At 37.0% G+C, this 21,957-nt stretch overlaps 1 protein-coding gene and 1 pseudogene across 2 annotated transcripts in view; both read right to left on the minus strand.

The window, feature by feature from the left end:
- The window catches only part of TTC17 (tetratricopeptide repeat domain 17), a 139,660-nt gene that overhangs the window by 8,695 nt on the left and 109,008 nt on the right, over positions 1-21,957 (minus strand). The window lies entirely within an intron of this gene.
- Positions 18,078-18,742, minus strand: LOC144334266 (peptidyl-prolyl cis-trans isomerase A pseudogene; annotated as a pseudogene).

Consider the following 21,957-nt stretch of genomic DNA (forward strand, 5'->3'; position numbering starts at 1 on the left):
ACTTAAAAACTTATAAATTATTTTTTTTTGAATTTTCCATTTAATATTTTTGGACCATGATCGACTGTGGATAACTGAAACCATGGAAAACGAAGCTGCAAATAAGGGGGGGGGGGGACTATGGCATACTATATGTAGACCTGTCGAACTTGGGGCTTTTTATTCAACATTATATTTCTAAGATTCATTCATGTTGTATTTATTCAATTCCCTGCTACACAATTAAATGCTCATTAAGTTGAATACACTACATGGTATTTATCCATTTTCTGTAGATGGGCATTTAGATTGCTTCCTGTTTGTCTCCTGTTATAGTCTAGACTAGATACTGAAGAGTAGAATTTCTGGGCCACAGGATATGCATGTGTTCCAAAAAAAAAAAAACCCCAGAGATTGCCAAATTGTTTCCCAAAGGCGCTATGCCAACTTACAGCCCCATTAGCATTGTTTAAAAGGACCTCTTGATCCATATCCTTCTTAACCCTAGGTATTATTGGTGAGGGGAAAATGGCATCTTCCTGTGGTATTACTTTGCATTTCCTGATTACTAGTGAGATTGAGAATTGTTTCTCATGTTTATTCATCACACAGATCACTTCTGTGAAATGCCTGTTAATATCTTTAATGCATTTTTCTATTTTATTACTTTTCATCCATTTATATGTTTCATATACTAATCTTTTGTAGATTAAATGTGTTACACATGTTTTCTCTCTGGCCTGCCTCTCTTTAATTAAACAAATTAAACTTTAATATACTTGAATTCATTAACATTTTCTTTTATAGTTATTTTGTGTCTTCTTCAAGAAGAAAACTTTCCTTACTCCATAGCCAGAAAGGTCATCTCCTATATTTTACTCTAATTTTTAACATTTTGTTTTTGACACTTGAGTCCTTAATTCATATGGAATTGAATTTTTGTGTCAGATATGAAGATTGAAATTAACTTAAGCAATTGCCCCAGTACTATTTCTTGAACAGTCCCTTCTCTTCCCACCAATTTTCAATATTACTTTTTAAATATATCACAGTTCTGATGTCAGAGCAGAGGTCCCTAACCTTTTTGGCACCAGGGACTGGTTTCATGGAAGACAAATTTTCCGTGGATGGGGTAGGGGGTGGTTTCTGGATGATTTGAGTACATTACATTGATTGTGCCCTTTATTTCTATTATTATTACATTGTGAAATAATTATACAACTCACCATAATGTAGAATCAGTGGGAGCCCTGAGCTTGTTTTCCTTCAACTAGATGGTCCCATCTGGGAGTGATGGGAGACCGTGACAGATCATCAGGCATTAGATTTTCAAAAGGAACTTGTGTGCAACCTAGATCCCTCGCATGTGCAGTTCACAATAGGGTTTGCATTCCTATGAGAATCTAATGTAGAGGAGGCGGAGCTCAGGCAGTAATGCGAACGATGGGGAGTGGCTGTAAATACAGACGAAGTTCACCTGCCACACATCTCCTGCTGTGTAGCCCTATTCCTAAGAGGCCACAGACCGGTACCCATCTGTGGGGAGCTGGACCCCTGTATTAGAGTCTATCTCTGGGCTTTCTATTTAGTCTTCCTAGCCATTTTTATTTATGCTTGAGCAAATAGCATAATGTCTTGTTTTATTAAAAAAGTAAGGCAACTCTCACTTTATTTTTCTTTTCAAGAGTGTCAGGTCTATTCTTCATGCTTTACCTTTCCATATAAAGACCTGCTTTTCAAGTGCCATAAAAAAACCCTGCTGATACTTTGATTATAATAGCATTGACTCTATAAATCAAATTGGGGAAAACTGACATGTTTACAACATGTGTCTTCTTATCCATGAACATTATATATGTTTATTTAGGTTGTTTAAAATGCTTTTTGATAAAGTTATATCTCTTGCTGCATACAAGTCTTGATAATTTTTGTAAGATTTATTGACAACTTTATATTTTTATAATGAAGTATATTTTTAAAAATTACACTTTTAAGTTTTGTGCTGCTGTACAGAAATGCAACTTTTTATTTATTGAGTTTACAGGAAGCCACTTTGAGAAATATATTATTTCTAAAAAACTATCTGTGGAGTCTTTGGGGTTTACTATACAGATAATCATATCATCTCCGAATGATATTTTGTTTCGTCTTCTTTATACTTATGCCATTTCTTTCTTTCTTTTTTTGAGATGGAATCTTGCTCTGTTGACCAGGCCGGGGTACACTGACGCAATCTTGGCTCACTGCAACCTCTGCCTCCCGGGTTCAAGTGATTCTTCCGCCTCAGCCTCCTGAATAGCTGGGATTACAGGCCTGCGCCACCACGCTGGCTAATTTTTGCACTTTTAGTAGGGAGGGGGTTTCACCATGTTGACCAGGCTGGTCTCGAACTCAAGTGATCTGCCCACTTTGGCCTCCCAAAATGCTGGGATTACAGGCGTGAGCCACTGCGCCCAGCCTAATTTATTTTTATTGATTTACTATACTTGCTAGGAGTTTCAGTACAAGGTTGAAAAGAAATGGTGATTCTTTTTCCTGATTTCACGGAATTATTTTTCATATTTCCTCATTAAGAATCATCTTTGAAGTAGATGTATTGTTGATTATTTTCACCACATTAAGGAAGTTACTAAGTTTTACACCATAAATAGGTATTAATTATATCAAATGCAATCTACTGAAATGATTTCACGGTTTTTTTCCTTTAATGTGGTGACTCATATTTTATGTTTTCCTGGAGTTAGACCATTTTCAGTATTTCTGGGATAAACCCAACTTGGTCAAGGTATATCTTTTTTTAAAGAAATGTGCTGCTGGATTCAGTCTGTGAACATTTTGCTTATGATTTTGATACCTAAGTTCACGAGTAAGATTAGTGCTAACTTAGAAATTATATATGACAACATATATAAATATATATAATTTTTCTTTCTCATAATGTCTGATTTTGTTGTAAAGGTTATACCTGCCTCAAGGAATTAACTGGTACTTCATCCCTTATTCTAATGTCTGGAAATCTGTTTATATTAGGATGAGGTATTTCTCAAAAGTTTGTAGAATTCACACTTGCAAAATCAACAGATCTTGTTGTATTCTTTGTGAGATTTTTAAAAAACTTACTACTTAAATTTATTTGAAAATTATAAGATCCTTCAGGTTTTCTTTTTGTTCTCGAATCAGTTTAAGTCCATTACATTTTTCTAAGAAACCATCTACTTTTTTTCAAATTTATTGCCATAAAGTTGCAATTATATGCTTTTCTTATCTCTTAATTTGATATAAACGTAGTTTTGTTTCACCCTTTTCCTTGACATTGAGTATTTGTACTTTCCTTTTATCTTAATTTTGCCAAAAGTTTATTTTACTACTTGTTTCAAAGAAACAACTTTTGGATTGTTCATCTTCTCTATTGTATCTTTGTTTTCTATTTCATTGATTTCTACATCTAGTAACAGAACTTAGGAATACACAAATCGAAAGCTTACAGCACTAAAATAAGATATAAGCAAATTCATAATTATTAATATAGTTGAATATTTTAGCCTCTCAATAACTTATAGAAGACCAAAAAAATCATTGAAACATAAACAATACTATCATGAACTTAACCTAATTGATACTTCTAAAATGCTCTACCTAACAAAAGCAGAAGACAATATTCCTTTCTAGTGCACATGAAACATTAACCAAGATAGGCCATATTCTGGCCCATAAAACAAGCTTGAATTAAGCTGAAAAGAATTCAAATCATACGAAGTATGTTCATTTACTACAATAGAATTAAATTAGCTATCAATTAAAGAAAGATATCTAGCAAACACCCAAACAGTTGGAAACGAAATATCATACTCCTAAATAACTCATGGGTCAAAAAAATCACAAGGAAAATTATAAAGTACTTTGAATTGAATGAAAATGAAAATATGACAATTAAATTTGTCATAAGCTTACAGGAAACTTTTAGCACTGAACATCTACATTAGAAAAGAAGACAGGGATCAAGTCAATAATACAAGCTTACATTAAAACCCTAAAAAAAAAAAAACTGTTAAAAACCTAAAAAATGCAAAGCAAATTAAGTCATAAGCAAGCAGAAGACAAGGAAATTACAAAGATAAGAGCAGACATAAATGAAAGAGAAAACAAAAAGATAGTGAAAAGTCAGTGGATCCTCAAACTGATTATTTAAGATCAGTAAAACTGGCCAAGCATGGTGGCTGTAATCCCAGCACTTTGGGAGGTCACAGTGGGCGGATTGCTGGAGCTCAGGAGTTTTGAGACCAGCCTGGGCAACATCGTGAAATCTCGTCTCTACTAAAACTACAATAAATTAGCCAGGCGTGGGGGTACATGCCTGTAATCCCAGCTACTCAGAAGGCCGAGGCATGAGAATCGCTTGAATCCAGGAGGCAGAGGCTGCACTGAGCTGAGATCACACCACTGCACTCCAGCCTGGGCGACAGAGTGAGACTTGTTCCCCCATCCCCCAACAAAAAAAAGTCAATAAAATTCATAAACTTCTAGTGAGTCTGATCAGAAAAAAAAGAGAAAAGATACAAAGTACCAACATCAGGATTAAGAGAGGGTCTATTACCACAGATCCTACAGATAGTAAAAGGATAAGAAAATAATATGAAGAACTTTATGTCAATAAACAATTTAAATGAAATGAACAAGTCCCTTGAAAGACACAATTGCCAAAGATCACCAGAGAAGAAAGAGGTAATTTGAATAGCCCTATATCTATTAAATATATTAGAGCTATAATTAAAAACCTCCCACAAAGAGAACTCTAGGACCAGATGGCTTCACTGGCAAATTCTACCAAATATTTAAGGAATTCTCTACAGACTTTTTCAGAAAACTAAAGTGAAGGAAACACCTCCAACTCATTAAACAAGGTCATTATTATCCTGATACCAAAACTTCACAAAAACATTGTAATAAAAAAAACCACAGACCAATATCCCTCATGAACATAAACACAGGTACAAACTGACTGACTTATCCATAATGGAGGGTGTTTATATCGACAGATTTGTAATTTCTAACTGTAGATCTTTCGTTTGCTTTACATATTTTGAGGGTATTTTATTGAATATGTATAAGTTTAGAATTGGTATATCTTTCTGGTGAATTAAACATTTTATCATTATGTAGTCATTCTCTCTACTCCTAATAATTTTTGTTTTGAAATATATCTCGTTCAGGTAATTAATATAACTATGCCTACCTCCTTTTTATTAGTTTGTACCTGGTATTTCTTTTCCAACTTGTTAACATTTCTATTATGTTTTAGGTGTAGTCATAAAAATATGTAGTTCCTTTAAAAGTTTTCCAATTTGACATTATTGTCAATGCTATATTATAGATCATTTTTTATTTGTCCAGATTCTTGAATATTTTTTTTTTGCATTTTCTTGTATTGATTTTTTTTTGGCTCATCCTCTTCTTACTTCATTATTTTATCCTCATAGGTTTTACATTTGTGCATTCTTTTAATGATACCCTTACATTTTACTGTAAAAATTCAACAAAGTCTAAACAAACTATTTGCTATTTTGTAGTTCTACTATAATGTATGTAGGTATGGATTTCTTTTTATTTTTCCAGCTTGGAATACATGGTACTTCCTAAGTCTGTTGATTCATTTGTCTCTTTGTCTCTATAATATTCCATGTAAATTTTTTATGAAGCTTGCAATTCACTATTTAATTATGTCTAATTCATGTAACCCATCAACTGAATATCTGACTTACACAATTTATTTTAGTTTAAGATGTGCTAATTTGCCTTTTAAATTTACCTACTCATTTCTGATGCTATTTGTTTTCTCATCTTTGTAATCACATCATTTAAATGTTTTATAATGAAACATTTCAAGTATATACAAAAATAAAGGAACTTTTTTTTTTTTTTTTTTTTGAGGTGGAGTCTCGCTCTGTCACCTAGGCTAGAGTGTAGTGGTACAATCTTGGCTCATTGTAACCTCTGCCTCCTGGGTTCGAGCTATTCTCCTGCCTCAGCCTCCAGAGTAGCTGGGATCACAGGCCTGAGCCATCACACCTTGCTAATTTTTTGTATTCTTAGTAGAGACGGGGCTTCACGATGTTGACCAGGCTAGTCTCCAACTCCTGACCTTGTGATCCGCCCACTTCAGCCTCCCAAAGCCCTGGTATTACAGGCATGAGCCACCACGCCAGGCCTGGAACTACTCTTTTTAAAGTTGCACTTCTGGCTGGGTGCAGTGGCTCACACCTGTAATCTCAGTAATTTGGGAAGCCAAGGTGGGAGGACTGCTTGAGGCCAGGACTTTGAGACCAGTCTGGGCAACATAGCGAAACTACATGTTTACGAAAAAAGTTTAAAAATTGGCTTGGTATGGTCTATGCTTGTCATCCTAACTACTTGGGGGATTGGAGGATGGGGCGGGGAGGATGTGGCAGGAGAATCACTTGAGCACAGGAGTTTGAGGCTGCAGGGAGCTATGACTATGTCACTGTACTCTCGCCTGGGTGACAGATGGAGACCCTGTCTCTTTAAATTACATACATAAATAAACAAAACAATATAATGAACCCTCACGTGCTCATCATTCAGCTTCAACACTTATCAACTCATGGCCAGTGTTGTTTCATCTATACCCTCGTCCATGTTAATGTGAAGCAAATTCTAGATTTCATATAATTTCACCAGTAAATTCTTTAGTGTGTGCCTCTAAAAGATAAAAACTCACGTTTAGAACATAAGCTTATCTACATTATCTACAAGTGAGAATGATTCTTTAATATCATCAAGTACTCAGTTGGTGTTCCTATGTCCCCCAAGTGTCTTACAAAAGCTTCGTTTTGCTTTTACAATTTGAATCACAATCTAAATGAGCTCCGTACATTGTAATTGGCTGCTTTCTCCTTAAATCTGTTGTGATCTCTGGAGTCCATCTCCATTAGTGTTTTTCTTTACAAATTTATTTTTGTAGAAGAAATAGGGTTATCTGTCCTGTAGGTTTCCAGCATTAGACTCTGCTACTGCATCCTTATGGTACCATTTAATGTGCTCCTTTGTTCCCTGTTATTTCTTGTAAATTGTAATTAGAGAAGTGACTGGTTTAGATTTAACTTTTGGGGGAAGAGTAGGGACAAAACTACTTTATAGGTAGGGATGTGTACTTCTAATGATACGTACTTACTATCTGGGTGTCTCTATTTGAGATGTTAGCAGCCAGTGATGATCACTGCCGAAATTCATTAAGGGTTACAAAACTGTAATATTCTAATGTTACCACTTTCAGTTTATTAATTGGAATATTCCTAGAGAGACTTTTCCTCATCAGTTACTTACCCCCTCAAAAAAGTTAATTTAGAAAAGGAAGGATACATGCTTTTTACTTTTAATTATATCTACATTGAAAAAAAAAAAAAACTATTCCCATTTGTTATGGTTTGGCTGTGTCCCCACCCACATCTCAACTTGAATTGTATTTCCCAGAATTCCCATGTGTCGTAGGAAGGATCCAGGAGGAAGCAACTGAATCATAGGGGCTGGTCTTTCCCATGCTATTCTCGTGATAGTGAATAAGTCTCATGAGATCTGATGGGTTTATCAGGGGTTTCCGCTTTTGCTTCTTCCTCATTTTTCTCTTGCCACCGCCTTGTAAGAAGTGTCTTTTGCCTCCTGCATGATTCTGAGGCCTCCCCAGCCATGTGGAACTGTAAGACCAATTAAACCTCTTTTTGTCCCTGGTTTCGGGTCTGTCTTTATCAGTAGCATGAAAACAAGATAATACAGTAAATTGGTACCAGCAGAGTGGGGCACTGCTGAAAAGATATCTGAAAATGTGGAAGCGACTTTCAAACTGGGTAACAGGCAGAGATTAGAACAGTTTGAAGGGCTCAGAAGAAGACAGGAAAATGTGGGAAAGTTTGGAACTTCCTAGAGACTTGTGGTGTAGCTTTGCCAAAAATGCTGATAGCAATAAGGACAATAAAATTCAGGCTGAGGTGGTCTCAGATGCAGATGAGGAACTTGTTGGGAACTGGAGCAAAGGTGACTCTTATGTTTTAGAAAAGAGACTAGTGGCATTTAACCCTGCCTAGAGATTTGTGGAACTTTGAACTTGAGAGAGGTGATTTAGGATATCCGGTGGAAGAAATTTCTAAGCAGCAAAGCATTCAAGAGGTGACTTGGGTGCTGTTAAACACATTCAGTTTTATAAGGGAAACAGAATATAAAAGTTTAGAAAATTTGCAGCCTGACTATGTGATAGAAAAGAAAATCCCATTTTCTGGGGAGAAATTCAAGCCAGCTGCAGAAATCTGCATAAGTAGCAAGTAGCCTAATGTTAATCCCTGAGACCATGGGGAAGATGTCTCCAGGCCATGTCAGGGAACTTCACGGCAGCCCCTCCCATCACAGGCCCAGAGGCCCAGGAGGAAAAAGTGGTTTTGTGGTCTGGGTCCAGGGTCCCCGTGCTGTGTGCAGCCTAGGGACTTGGTGCCTTCTGTCCCAGCCACACCAGCCGTGGCTGAAAGGGGGCTGACATATAGCTTGGGCTGTGGCTTCAGAGGGTGGAAGCCCCAAGCCTTGGCAGCTTCCATGTGGTGTTGAGCCTGCAGGTGCACAGAAGTCAAGAATTGAAGTTTGGGAACCCCCACCTAGATTTCAGAAGATGTATGGAAAGTCCAATTAAACCTCTTTTTGCTCCCAGTTTCAGGTATGTCTTTATCAGCAGCAAGAAAATGAATTAATACACCATGCATTCTCCAAGGTACAATTATCACTGCAAATTCAGTAGTTTAATTGTACGTGATGCATTTCATTCACTGCAGTTATTATCCTCCTGTTGCTCAAACTGTCTTATGTCTGGCCAACGGGAGCCTATTCAAGTTCACTCCAAATTCTTTTGATACAACCTTTGTTGTCATTGCCAGCTTCCTTGCTTTCCCAGACTTGGTAGAAGCTTTTTCTCCAAAGAATACTGGCTCAAATACATGGTAGAAGCTATTTCTCCAAGGAATACTGGTTCACCTAGATTGTGACCTTTAGGTACCATTTTCCACTACAATGGAAGCTAAAGTCCACAATCTAGAGACTAAAGGTGCTTATTAATACTGGACCTGTCACTACCTCTAGTTTTTTCAGCAAATAAAGCTAGGACGTTTGTATTTTAAAAATGATAAAACACATCAGAATTTGTACCAATATTCCCAATTCAGGACCACAGGTGTTAACATCATCATTCTCACATCTGTATCTCCTTTCATCTCTACCGAAAATTCCAGTTCTCAACACCAAAAAAGAACTCATTCATTTCACAATACATACACTTAGAATCTCAGAAGAATACCATCAATATCATTAACAACATTATTGAAAATAGTACAGGTTGAGTATACATAATCTGAAAATCCCAAATTTGATATGCTCCAAAATCTGAAACTTTTTGAGCACCAATGTGATAACCGAAATGCTCATTGAACATTTTGGACTTTCACATTTGGAATGCTCAAGCAGAATAATGCAAATATTCAAACATCCAAAAATATCTGAAATTGAGGCCGGGTGTGATGGCTCACACCTGTAATCCCAGCACTTTTGGAAGCAGAGGTAGGTGGACTGCTTGAGTCCAGGAGCCTGGGCAACATAGGAAAGACCCTGTCTCTATTAAAAAAAATTTAAAAATTAGCCGGGCAGAGTGGCACATACCTATAGTCCCAGCTGCTTGGGAGGCTGAGGAGGAAGAACTGCTTGAACCTGGGAGATCGTGGCTGTAGTGAGTGGTGATCACTCACACCTTTAGCCTGGGTGACTGCTTTCCTTATAAAACGGAATGCCTTTAACAGCACCCATGACACCTCCTGAATGCTTTGCTGCTTAGAAATTTCTTCCACCAGATACCCTAAATCATCTCTCTTAAGTTAAAAAAAAAATCTGAAATTCAAAACACTTCTGGTCCCAAGCATCTTGGATAAAGGATAATCAATCTGTAGAAGGTTTTCTTTGGTTCTTAGGGTAAATCTCATTAGGGATGTATTGTCAAATACAGTTGACCCTTGAACAACACAGGTTTGAACTGTGCAAGTTCACTTATACGTGGATTTTTTTCAAAAAAAGTTAGACCAAGCGTGCTTGCCTCTCTTGCCTCCCCTTCCGTCTTCTTCACATCTTGTGCCTCTAATACCCCAGAAATAGCAAGACCAACCCCACCTCTTCCCTTCCTACTCCTCAGCCTACTTAACATGAAGATGGTGAGAATGAAGACCTTCAAGATGATACACTTCCACTTAATGAATAGTAAATATATTTTCTCTTCCTTATGATTTTCTTAATTTTATTTTCTATAGATTATAACACAAAATACATATATAAAATATGTATTAAACGACTGTTTATGTTATCATAAGGCTGTCAGTCAATAGTGGGCTATTAAGTTTTTGAGGAGTCAAAAGTTATATGTGGATTTTAAACTGTGTAGGGAGTTGGCACCCATAACTTCCATGTTGTTCAAGGGTCAACTGTAATTGTGTTTTAAAGTCACTTGGAATAATTTCTCTTGAAAATTCCCCTTGGTATGGTTATACTACCAGCTGAATACATGGGCTCATTTAATTTTAAGTAGAAACTGCCTTATTAAAAATTTTGTGTAATTGTGCAAAATATTTACTTAGTTTCAAAGTCAAATTGAAAAAAATAATGTAGATTCAAGGAACCTAGCTTCATTCCTTGTCCTCTCTACCCTATTTTCTTTCCTCTATGGAAAACCATTTGAAAATATTTTTAAGATTTAGTCTTCCATTTTAAAATATCTTTTTCTCTACATATATTCACTCTTCCCTTGCCATTTTTTAAAAAAGCTAAATAGTATCCTAAGATATTATTTTTTTCCACGTTTTCTCCTCCACTTGATATCCTGGAGATTTTATTTCATTGAAATGGTCCTTGTTCTTTCTGACAGCTGCAGAAGCCTCCACTGTGTGGAAGCTTCCACTGTGTGGATGTTCACACGTAATGTATATCCACGGGGAACTTTTCATTTAATCACTCCACTACTGCTGGGCATTTGGGTTGTTCCAATTTGCTACAGTTCAGGTTACAATAAACAGCCTCATTCATAAGTAGTTTTGTTTTAATGTTTTTGCCAATGTATTTTTGGGAACAGTTACTAAAAGCAGAATTGCTGGCTAAAATGGTAAATGAATGTATAATTTTGTTAGATATAGTCAATTTCTTCCCTGTAAGATCATCTATTTCACTTTTTTTTTTTTTCTTTTTTGAGACAAGAGTCTCACTCTGTTGCCCAGGCTATGCAGTGGTGCAATATTGGCTCACTGAAACCTCCGCCTCCTGGTTCAAGTGATTCTCCTGCCTCAGCCTCTCGCTAGCTGGGATTACAGGTGCCCACCACTACATCCGGCTAATTTTTTTTTTTTTTGATTTTTAGTGAAGACAGGGTTTCACCATATTAGCCAGGCTGGTTTTGAACTCCTGACCTCAAGTAATCAGCCTGCCTCAGCCTCCCAAAGTGCTAAGATTATAGGCGTGAGCCACCGCCCCTGGCCCATTTCACATTTTTATTAGCAATGTATGGCAGTGTGTTTCCCCACAGTCTAAGAGGTTTTGTCTTATCAAACTTCTGATTTTTTTCCAGTGTAATGGGTGAAAATATCTCAATGTAGTGTGGTTTTGATTTGTTCTTTTTCCAGCTTTTTGAGATAGAAGCATAGATCACTGACTTTCATCTCTTCTCCTCTTTCTGTTTTAAACTAATGTATCAATTTAGGATATAAACTTCCCTCAAGTATTGCTCTAACTGCATCCCACATGTGCTGATATACCATATCTTTTATACTGTATCATACATTTCAAAATATTTTCTAATTCCCTTTGTGTTTTTACTGACCCATGGATTATTTAGAGGTGTACTGCTTAATGTTACCAAAATAGCTAAAGATTTTTTTTTCTTTTTTTTTCTTTTTTAGATGGAGTCTCGCTCTGTCGCTCAGGCTGGAGTGCAGCGGAGCGATCACAGCGCACTGCAACCTCTGCTTCCCAGGTTCAAGCGATTCTTCTGCCTCAGCCTCTCAAATAGCTGCGATTACAGGCAAACACCACTACGCCTAGCTAATTTTTGTAATTTTAGTAGAGAAGGGGTTTCACCATGTTGGTCAGGCTGGTCTTGATCTCCTGACCTCAGGTGATCCACAGGCCTTGGCCTCCCAAAGTGCTGGGATTATAGGCTTGAGCCACTGCGCCCAGCCTGGAGATTTTCTATCTATTCTTTTGTTTCTGATCTTTTTTTTTTTTTAGCTTAATTCCACTATGGTCAGAAAACATACTGCAAATGTTTTAAATGTGTTAAAATTTAACTGAGGCTTAATTTATGACTCAGGTTATGATCAAGATGGCAAATGTTCCATATGCCTTTTAAAAAATGAGTAGTTTGTCATAGTTGAAATCAACTTATAGAAATGTCAGTTAGGTCAAGTTTGTTTTTTAGTAAGATGATTTATATTTTTACTGATTTTTTTGTCTGCTTAATTCTATTACCTATTGAGAGGTATGTTAAATTCACTAAGACTGCCGATTCATGTTTAATACTTGTTATATAACTTAAAATTATGCTATTAGTTACATATAAATTTACAATTTTCTATATCCCTAGTGGACTAATCATTTTATCATTATGAAATGTCTGTCTTTAACCGTAGTAATGCTTCTTACCTTAAATTCCATATTGTCTGATATTAGTATAGCTACACCAACTTTGTTTTTACTAGTATTTGCATGATATATCTTTTTTCTTTTCTGAGGTCACCCAGGCTGGAGGGAAATGGTACAATCATAGCTCACTGCAGCCTCAAACTCCTAGGCTCAGGAGTCTCCTGCCTCAGCCTCTGGAGTAGTTGATACTATGCTTGGCTAGGTTGGTTTGTTTGCTTTTTTAAGTAGAGATGGTCTCACTATGTTGTTCAGGCCGGTCCCAAACTCCTGGTCTCAAGCAAGCCTCCTGTCTTGGCTTCCCAAAATGCTGGGATTATAGGCATGATCCACTGTGCCTGGCTGATATATCTTTTTAAAATTTGTTTAATTTCAACTGTTGCATATTTATATTAAAAAGCACATAATTTGGTTCATATCTGAAAGCCCAGTTGATAATGTCAGTACTCTACCTGGAGTACTTAGTCCTTTTATATTTATTCTAATCACTGATATATTAGGTTTATCTGTCATTTTACTATTTGCCTTCTATTTCACACATTCCTTTTGTCCTCCTTTGTCTCTTTTTAAAAATTAATCAAATGTTTATTCCTTTTCCTTTAATTATACACGTTTTGCTATTCTTTAAATGGTTAGCCTAGAGATTGCAACTTGCATCTTCAACCTATTACACGCTAAAAATATGTATTATTACTTTAATTTCACTACTTCCTTGATAATGCTAAAACCTAGCACTTTATCCATGAATACTCATGGGAAGTTGATCTCATGTTAACCTTTTGGCTATGTTCCCTGGGAAATCTTCCCCTTGTGGAAAGGGATGAAAGCTGGAGAGAAACTTATGCTGAGAAGTGGTCCACTCCTCTCCACTGTCCATAAAATAGACTTGACCAGAAACCAAGCTGCAGCTGGGCTGGTTGGCAAAAATAATTTTGCCTTGGTGCAGCTGATGCATTAGGCCAAACTAAGCATTGATGACTGGCTGGGGGAGGGAAGGAGACAAGCACAGGACTTGAGAGTTTATGTCTGTGACTGAGTCTGTGATAGGACAAAGGGGATGGAGCAGCCAGCTGGCTCTGACCAAGCTGAGTTGCCTGCTCATCCAATGAGCACGGAGTAATGTCTATGAGCCTCTACCTGAGGCAGCGGGGGACAAAAGTAAAGGAATTACTCTGCAGCAGCCCACATAATTACATAGGACTATGTGGTAACCTGGCATACAAGCTGGCGCAGTGGCAATGGCAGCAGCTTGGTGCAAGTCTAGGGCCACTGGTGGAGCCCTCTGAGCTGCAGCCTGAGTCGCGTCCTGAAGGTTCTGATAGCGTAGGTGGATCAGATGGATTTAACCCTAAAATAGAGTCTGGTCAATGCCATCTGCTGACAGTTAGTGACAATTAATGTCAATGTGAACTCAAAAACTCCCTAAAGAGACAATTAAGAGATGGGCTTTTGAAGCAATAATAAATAATGACTAGTATTTTAAAGGTTGAAGCTAAGAGAACATACCTTTTGCAAACAGTAAACAGGAAAGGGGCACTTTTACTGTGTTATCACTGCCATTGAATAAGGCATTGGTTTCAACTGTGGTCCATGGGTCAGCAGTATCACCTGGGAATTTATCAGATATGTAAATTCTCAAGCCTCGCCCTAGAGCTACTGAGCTAGGAAGTAAGTCATAGGGCACCAACAATCTGTGTTTTAACAAGGCCTCCAGGTAATTCTTATCTACCCTAAAGTTTTAACTCAAGGTCCTGGAAGTTAGTCCATGAGCCTAAAATGGAAAACAATGTTGGATTAAACTTCTAGCTTTATTTCACTAAATATCTAACATCTGTTACAGGTAACATATGGTAAAAAATAACACTGGCTGGTAAACCTATCTGGACTGAGACGATTGTGAATAAACTACAAATACCTGAAGAAAAGCCACAGCTTTGAACTTCTGAGTGTCAGGGTTCTTGTAGCCAAGCCATGTCCCTCTCCAGGACTCTCTGCTCAAGGGGCTATTATAAAAGATGTTGATTCTTTTTTTGGAACTTAGGGTATCTAAGCTAGGGTAGTTCTCACAATTAATACTTTGATTTGTTCCCTTCTACCTGAACTGACGCTTGGCAGAAAATGCGGGTGGGCAGAGAATGGCCCCTGGACTAAGGTGCGAGCTATGTGAGGGCTCACTCGGGGGTGTACCTGAGGCTGCTGCAGCGGCATGAATGTGAAATGTCTAACTGGTCCTAGGACTATCTAATGTGGTCTGTACGGTTCCCTTCTGCCTTTTATTGTTTTATTATTATTGTTATTTCATTTTTATTTCAGTTCCCATCTGCCTTTTATTGTTTTATTATTGTTGTTACACATTTTTACTTTAGAAGATGTTACTGTCCTCATTTTGTAAAGCCATTCTCATTTCTGTCTCCTCGAACATTTACCCATTCTGTGGCTTTGTGCTCTTTCCTATACTTCTGAGCCTCCATGTGGGATAGTTTTCCTTCTGCCTGAAAAAACCCTTCAGTGATTTTTTAGTACAATCTGTTGGTAACACACATCTTCCAGCTTTTAGTGGTCTAAAATCTTTATTTAACTTTCATTTTTTAAAAGTGAGGTATAACTTACATAAACAAATGCTCAGATCCTAAGTGTAACATTCCCTTTTGACAATTAAGAAACAGTCAAAGACATAGAAATATCCGACCCTCCAGAAAGTTCTTTCATGCTGTATCCCAGTCAACACCTTCCCCCATTAAGTAATTACTGATCTGATGTCTATCCCTATGTTATTTTCCCCTATTCTAGAATTTCATGTAGTTAGAATCATTATGCATTTTTTTGTGACCAACTTCTTTTGTGAGAATAATATGAGATTCATCAATGTTGTGGATGTTGGTTCTTTTTTGCTGAATAGCATCCACTGTCTCAATAGAGCACTCTTTACCTATTCTTCTATTGATGGGCACCTCACTGTTACCAGTTTTCTTGGCTGCTGTAAATATTTTTTTCCAAGTATTTTGTGGACATACGTTTTATACGTTTTCATGCCTCTTTGATAAATTTCTAGCAACAAAATTACTGGGTCATGTATATATAACTCTTTAATAAACTGACAAACTGTTTTCCAAAATAATCATATTATGTTCTATTCCCACTAGCAATATATGAAGGTTCCAGTTGCTCCACATCCTCTCCAACATTTGTCATTGTCTGTCTTTTTCACTGCAGCCCTTCTAGAAGGTATGAAGTGGTATTTCACTGGGATTTTACTTTTCATTTCTAGATGACTAATACATTGGGTACTTTAAAAATATAATTACTACACATATATCGTGTTTTGTGAAATGCCTATTCACAAAACTCACCTTTAAAAAACTGCATTGTCTTTTTAAAAATTACTAAATTGTAGTTCTTTATATATTTTGAACTCAAGTCCATCAGATATATGCATTGTGAATTTTTTAAGTCTGTGTCTATTTTCTTAAGTGTCTGTTGAAGATAAATTTTATTTAAAATTTTTTTTTAAGCTGGAGTGCAGTGACACAATCATGGCTCATTATATCCTCAAAGTCCTGGGCTCAAGCAATCCTCCCACCTCAGCCTCCTCTGTAGCTAGGACTACAGGCATTGCTGGCTAATTTTTAAATTTTTTGTAGAGACGGGGTCTTGCTATGTTGCCCTGGTTGGTCTTGAACTCCTGGCTTCAAGTAATCCTTCTGTCTTGGCCTCCCAAAGTGCTGGGATTGGAGGTGTGAGCCACCATGCCCAGCTGAGAAACTGTAATGAAGTCCAACTTACCAATTTTTTTTTTCTTGTATAGTTCATGCTTTCTAAGAGGTCTCTGCCTACACCAAGAACTTAAAGAGAATATCTTATGTTTTGCTCTGGTAGCTTTATTGCTTTAGCTTTACTTTTATGTCTATAATTTATCTCAAGTTGATTTTTGTGGATGATGTGAGGTATGGGTTAGGTTTTTTCTTCTATATGCATATCCATGAGTTCCAGACATATTTATTAAAGAGATTTTATTTCCTTCATTCAAATGCTCTAGTGCCCTTTGAGGAAATCATTTGACCATATTTGAGAAAATCATTTGACCTTGTATGTAAGGGTGTATTCTTGGCCTCTCTCTTCTGTTCCACTGTTCTGTTGGTCTATCATTTTGCCAATAACACACATAATGATTACTTTCTTTGCTTCATTTTTAAAGGATATTTGCAGGGTACAGAGGTCTAGGTTGGTGCTGTTTTCTTCCAGCAATTGAAATGTCACTCTGTTGTCTTCTGGTTCCACTGCTCCTGCTGAGAAGTCAGCTGTCGGTCTTGGACATTTGAAAGTGAGTTCTTTTCTCTATCTTTTAAGATTCTATTCTGTCTTTTGTTTTCGGCAATTTGTTATGATGTTGTAGTAAGGCTTCTTTGTATTTCTATCTGTGGATCACACACTTTCTTGATTCTGTGAAATAATGTCTTTCATAATTTTTAGGAAATTCTGAGCCATTACCTCTTCAAACATTGCTCCTGCCTTGTTCTCTCTCCTCTTCTCCTGGGATTCTGTATGTTGGATTTTTTTTTGGATGTGACCCACATGTCCTTTATTCCCTTATCTCCCCTCTGCCTCCACAAATTCCTTTATGTCTTTATAAATCAGTCTAGATATTTTCTAATAACCTGTTTTGACCTATCTTTCATCTTTTCTGCTGTGACTAATCATCTGGTTTACTGTTCTACTTGTTATTGTAGTGAAAACTCATAAAATTTATCTTAACCATTCTAAGTATATGGTTCAGTAGTGTTTAGTATGTTCACATCAGGTAACCAACCTTCAGAACTTCTCCATCTGGGAAAACTGAAGCTCAATATCCTTAAACAACTTTTCACAGCCCCTTCCTCCCAGTTGCTGGCAACAATCATTCTACTTTCTGTCTCTATGAATATGACTACTCTAGATACCTCACATAAGTGGAATCATTCAGTATTTGCCTTTTTGTGACTGGCTTATTTCACTTACCGTAATTCCTCAAGATTCCTCCATGTTGTAGCATGCGTTGGAATTTCCTTCCTTTTTAAGGCTGTATTCATAGTATGTATATCCCATATTTTGTTTATCCATTCATCTGTGGATGGGCACACAGATGGCTTCCACCCCTTGGCTACTGTGAATAGTATGGCTATGAACATGGATGTGCAAATATTTCTTTGGAATCCTGCTTTCAGTTCTTTTGGATATATATCCAGGAGTGGAACTGCTGAATCATATGGTAATTCAATGTTTAATTGAGAAACTGTGATACTGTTTTCCATAGTGGCTGCATCATTTTTTTTTTGTTAGTTTTTATTTCATAATCATAAACTTAACTCTGCAATCCAGCTATATGTGGAGGGATATGATGAAAATGTAGAACTCAAAGAACTGCAGTGAGAATACAAATACTATAGGATACTGTGAGCAAATGGGGTGGAATGGTGCTCTCCTGAGCTACAAAAGGAAAGGTCTGGTGGTTAAGATAAAACAGAAGTGAAATTTATTAGAGTTGTCTGCAGGTGGCAATGGTGATCTTTTTGCTTGTCTTGCCATTCCTGGACCCAAAGCATTCCATGGCTTCCACAATATGCATGCCCTCTTTCACCTTGCCAAAGATCACATGCTTGCCATCCAACCACTTGGCCATGGCAGTGCAGATGAAAAACTGGGAACCATTTGTTTTGGGTCCAGCATTTGCCATGGACAAGATGCCAAGACCTGTATGCTTCACAATAAAGTTCTTATCAAATTTATCCCCATAGATGGACTTGCCCTCAATGCCATTATGGTGTGTGAAGTCATCACCCTGGCATATAAACTCTGGAATAATTCTGTGAAAGCAGGAATCTTAATAACCAAATCCTTTGTCTTTATTGTTCAGAGTGTGAAAGTTTTCTCCTGTCTTCGGAAATGTGTCTGCAAATAGCTGAAAGGAGATGTCTCCCAAGGGCTTGCTGTTGATGATGTTGAAGGGCACAGTGGGGATGACCATGGCCTAGTGACAGGGGCTGTTGGGGGGCAGCAGTGTCTGCAAAGCCAGCTGCATCATTTTATATTCCCACCAACAATGCATAGGCGTTCCAATTTCTACATCCTTGCCAATGCTTATTAATTTTATTTTTTTTAATAGTGGCCATCCTAATTGGTGTGATGTGGTATCTCGTTGTGGTTTGATTTGCATTTTCCTGATGATTTGTGGTATTGAGCATATTTGCATATGCTTGTTGGCTGTTTGCACATCATCTTTGGAGAAATGAGTATTCAAGTCCTTTGTATATTTTTTAATTGGGTTATTTTGTTTTTAAGTTGTACAAGTTGTTTATATAATTTGGATATTAACCCTTTATTAGATGTGTGACTTGCAAATATTTTCTCATAGTCTGTAGGCTGTCTTTTCACTCTAATAATTGTGTCCTCTGATGCCCAGAAGTTTTAAATTTTAATATAGTCCAATTTGCCTATTTTTACATTTGTTGCCTATGCTTTTGTTGTCATATCCAAGAAATACATACAATGTCTTAATGCTTTTTTCCTATGTTTTCTTCCAAGAGTTGTACAGTTTTAGGTCCTACACTTAGGTCTTTGGACCATTTTGAGTTAACTTTTGCATATGATATAAAGTAAGGGTCCAACTTCATTCTTTTGCATATGAATATACAGTTTTCCTAACACCACTTGTTGAAGAGACCATCTTTTCCCCATTGAATGGTCTTGGCATCCTTGTGGAGAATCATTTGACTATATATATGAGGGTTTATTTTTGGGCTCGCCATTGTCTAATTTGATTTTATACCCATTGATTGAGTTCTTAATTTCAGTTATTGCAATTCTCAGCTCTAGAATATCCATTTGATTCTTTTTATCTCCCACAAGTTCTAATTATCTGGGGGGAAATTTCCCTTTTACTTATTTTCTCCTTGTCTTCTATTTTCTTGAACACATTATCATTGATATTTCAAGTCCTGGTCTTAACTCCACAGCCTGAATCATCTGTGGGCATATTTCTATTGTGTGCTCTTTCTCTTGGTTTTCAGTCTCATTTTTTGAATGTCTAGTATAATTTTACTAAAGGCTTGACATTGTGTCTAAGAAGGTGTCGAGGCTCCATATGATGTTATCTTCTAAAGAGAGCATTCATACATTCTTTAGCTTGGCAAGTAGACAATAAACTTAATTCAATAGCTGACTGAATTTGGGCTGCTATGCCATTGTGTAAAGGCTACAGTTGGCAATGGTGATCTTCTTGCTGGTCTTGCCATTCCTAGACCCAAATTTCACTTACCCTTAGTTTTGTCCCTTCATAAAAGGCACAAATCTCCAGACTTTCCAAATGAAATCCCGGGATAGTCATCAAAAGCCTCTTGTCCTCAATGCTGGGTCTTGAACTCTAGTACTAGCCTCCTAAAAACGGTTTTTCACAGCTTTCTACTTGGCTTTCTGGTCTCCTGTGTTTTGTAGCTTCAGAATTTGCCAATGTATTGTGAAGAGTACTAGGCTCACATCTGTCTTTCCCTTCTCAGCAGGATCTTAGCCCTTCTAGTATTCAATCTTATTTCTCTAGCCCTGCATGACTTCTAAAGGCTGTTTTTTTTCTCTGCCTACATCAGCCTCCTGTATTGTAGCAGATCATTCTCTCTTTTTTAAAAAAGCTTGCATTTCCATCTTTTTCCTCTTTATAATTCCGTTTGGCTATTTTCCATAATTTTCTGCTTTCATTTTCTCTTCTGCTACACCTAGTCCATTTTTCTAAAATTGTTGACCTTCTTCCTTCCTTGTAAAAAAACTCCTTAGAAATTAGGTTTAAAATCCCTTTATCTGTAATATAATTTGAAAATACTGTTCCCGGCTTTTCATTTTGTCCATTGTGTTTATTTGAAATGCAAGTTTTTTAAAAAAAATTAAGTTATTCATCTTTTTCCTTAGTGTATATGAATTTTGAGTCAACTAGGAATTTTTCCCTACATCCAAGTTACAGAGAAATTCCCATGCATTCTATTTGTCCTTGTATGAAGTCATTTTGTTATACTTATTTTAATCTCTGATCCATTTAAAATTTATCTTGGTGTGTAGTGAAGGAATGGATGTAATTTTTTTTTTTTTTTGAGATGGAGTCTCACTCTATTGCCCAGGCTGGAGTGCAGCAGCACGATCTCGGCTCACTGCAACCTCCGCCTCCCGGGTTCAAGTGATTCGTCTGCCCCACCCTCCTGAGTAACTGGGATTACAGGTGTGCACCAGCTAATTTTTTTGTATTTTTAGTACAGACAGAGTTTCAACATGTTGGCCAGGCTGGTCTCGAACTCCTGACCTCAGGTGATCCACCTGCCTCCGCCTCCCAAAGTGCTGGGATTATAGGCATGAGCCACCACACCTGGTGGAATGGATACAATTTTCTTTTCCTCTATTTAGCATTAAAACACACATTTCCTTTCACTGATGAGATGCTGCCTTTACAGTATTCAAAATTGCCATATGCAATTAGTTTTCTATTCTTTCCCATTGGTTTGTGCATTCATGCAGCAATATCAAACTACATTAATTAAAGGCTTCATGTACATTTAATGTCTTCTAGGTTAAATCCTCCTCTTCTCCCACTGTTCTTTTTTTCAGTTTCTCTAATTATTCTTGATTGTTTCTTCTTTGAGATGAACTTAAACAATTATTAATAGCTTGCCTGGCACCAGAAAAAAACATGGCATTTTTGTTATTGCATTAAAATGACAAATTAACTTAAGAGAACTGACATTATATGATGCTGAGACTTCACATGCAAGAACATGGTTAAGTCTTTCCATTTGTTCAAGCCTAGTTTGCATTTTTCAGAAGAGTTTTAAATTTTGGAGATTTTAGAAAAACTTGCCCGAGGTATTATCTTTTAAAATTCTCTTACAACTTCTGTTTTTTTTTTTTAATTGTATATATGAAAAGTATTTATTTTTGTATGATAACTGTACTGATTTCTGGCTTAATCTGTTTTGGTCAATATCCATTTCCATGCTAAGTACTTTAAATCTTTGGAAATTTGTTGAGTCCTTTTTTATGGCTAAGTCATATGTTAAGTGTTCACATATGATAAACGTTCCTTCCTTGTGCATGTAAAAGATAAATTTTGGGCTGAGCATGGTGGCTCACACCTGTAATCCCAGCACTTTGGGAGGCCGAGGTGGGAGGATCATGAGGTCAGGAGTTCGAGATCAGCCTGGCCAATATGGTGAAATCCCGTCTCTACTAAAACATACAAAAATTAGCTGG

The sequence above is a fragment of the Macaca mulatta genome, chromosome 14, assembly GCF_049350105.2.
Source record: "Macaca mulatta isolate MMU2019108-1 chromosome 14, T2T-MMU8v2.0, whole genome shotgun sequence".
NCBI classification, from domain to species: domain Eukaryota; kingdom Metazoa; phylum Chordata; class Mammalia; order Primates; family Cercopithecidae; genus Macaca; species Macaca mulatta.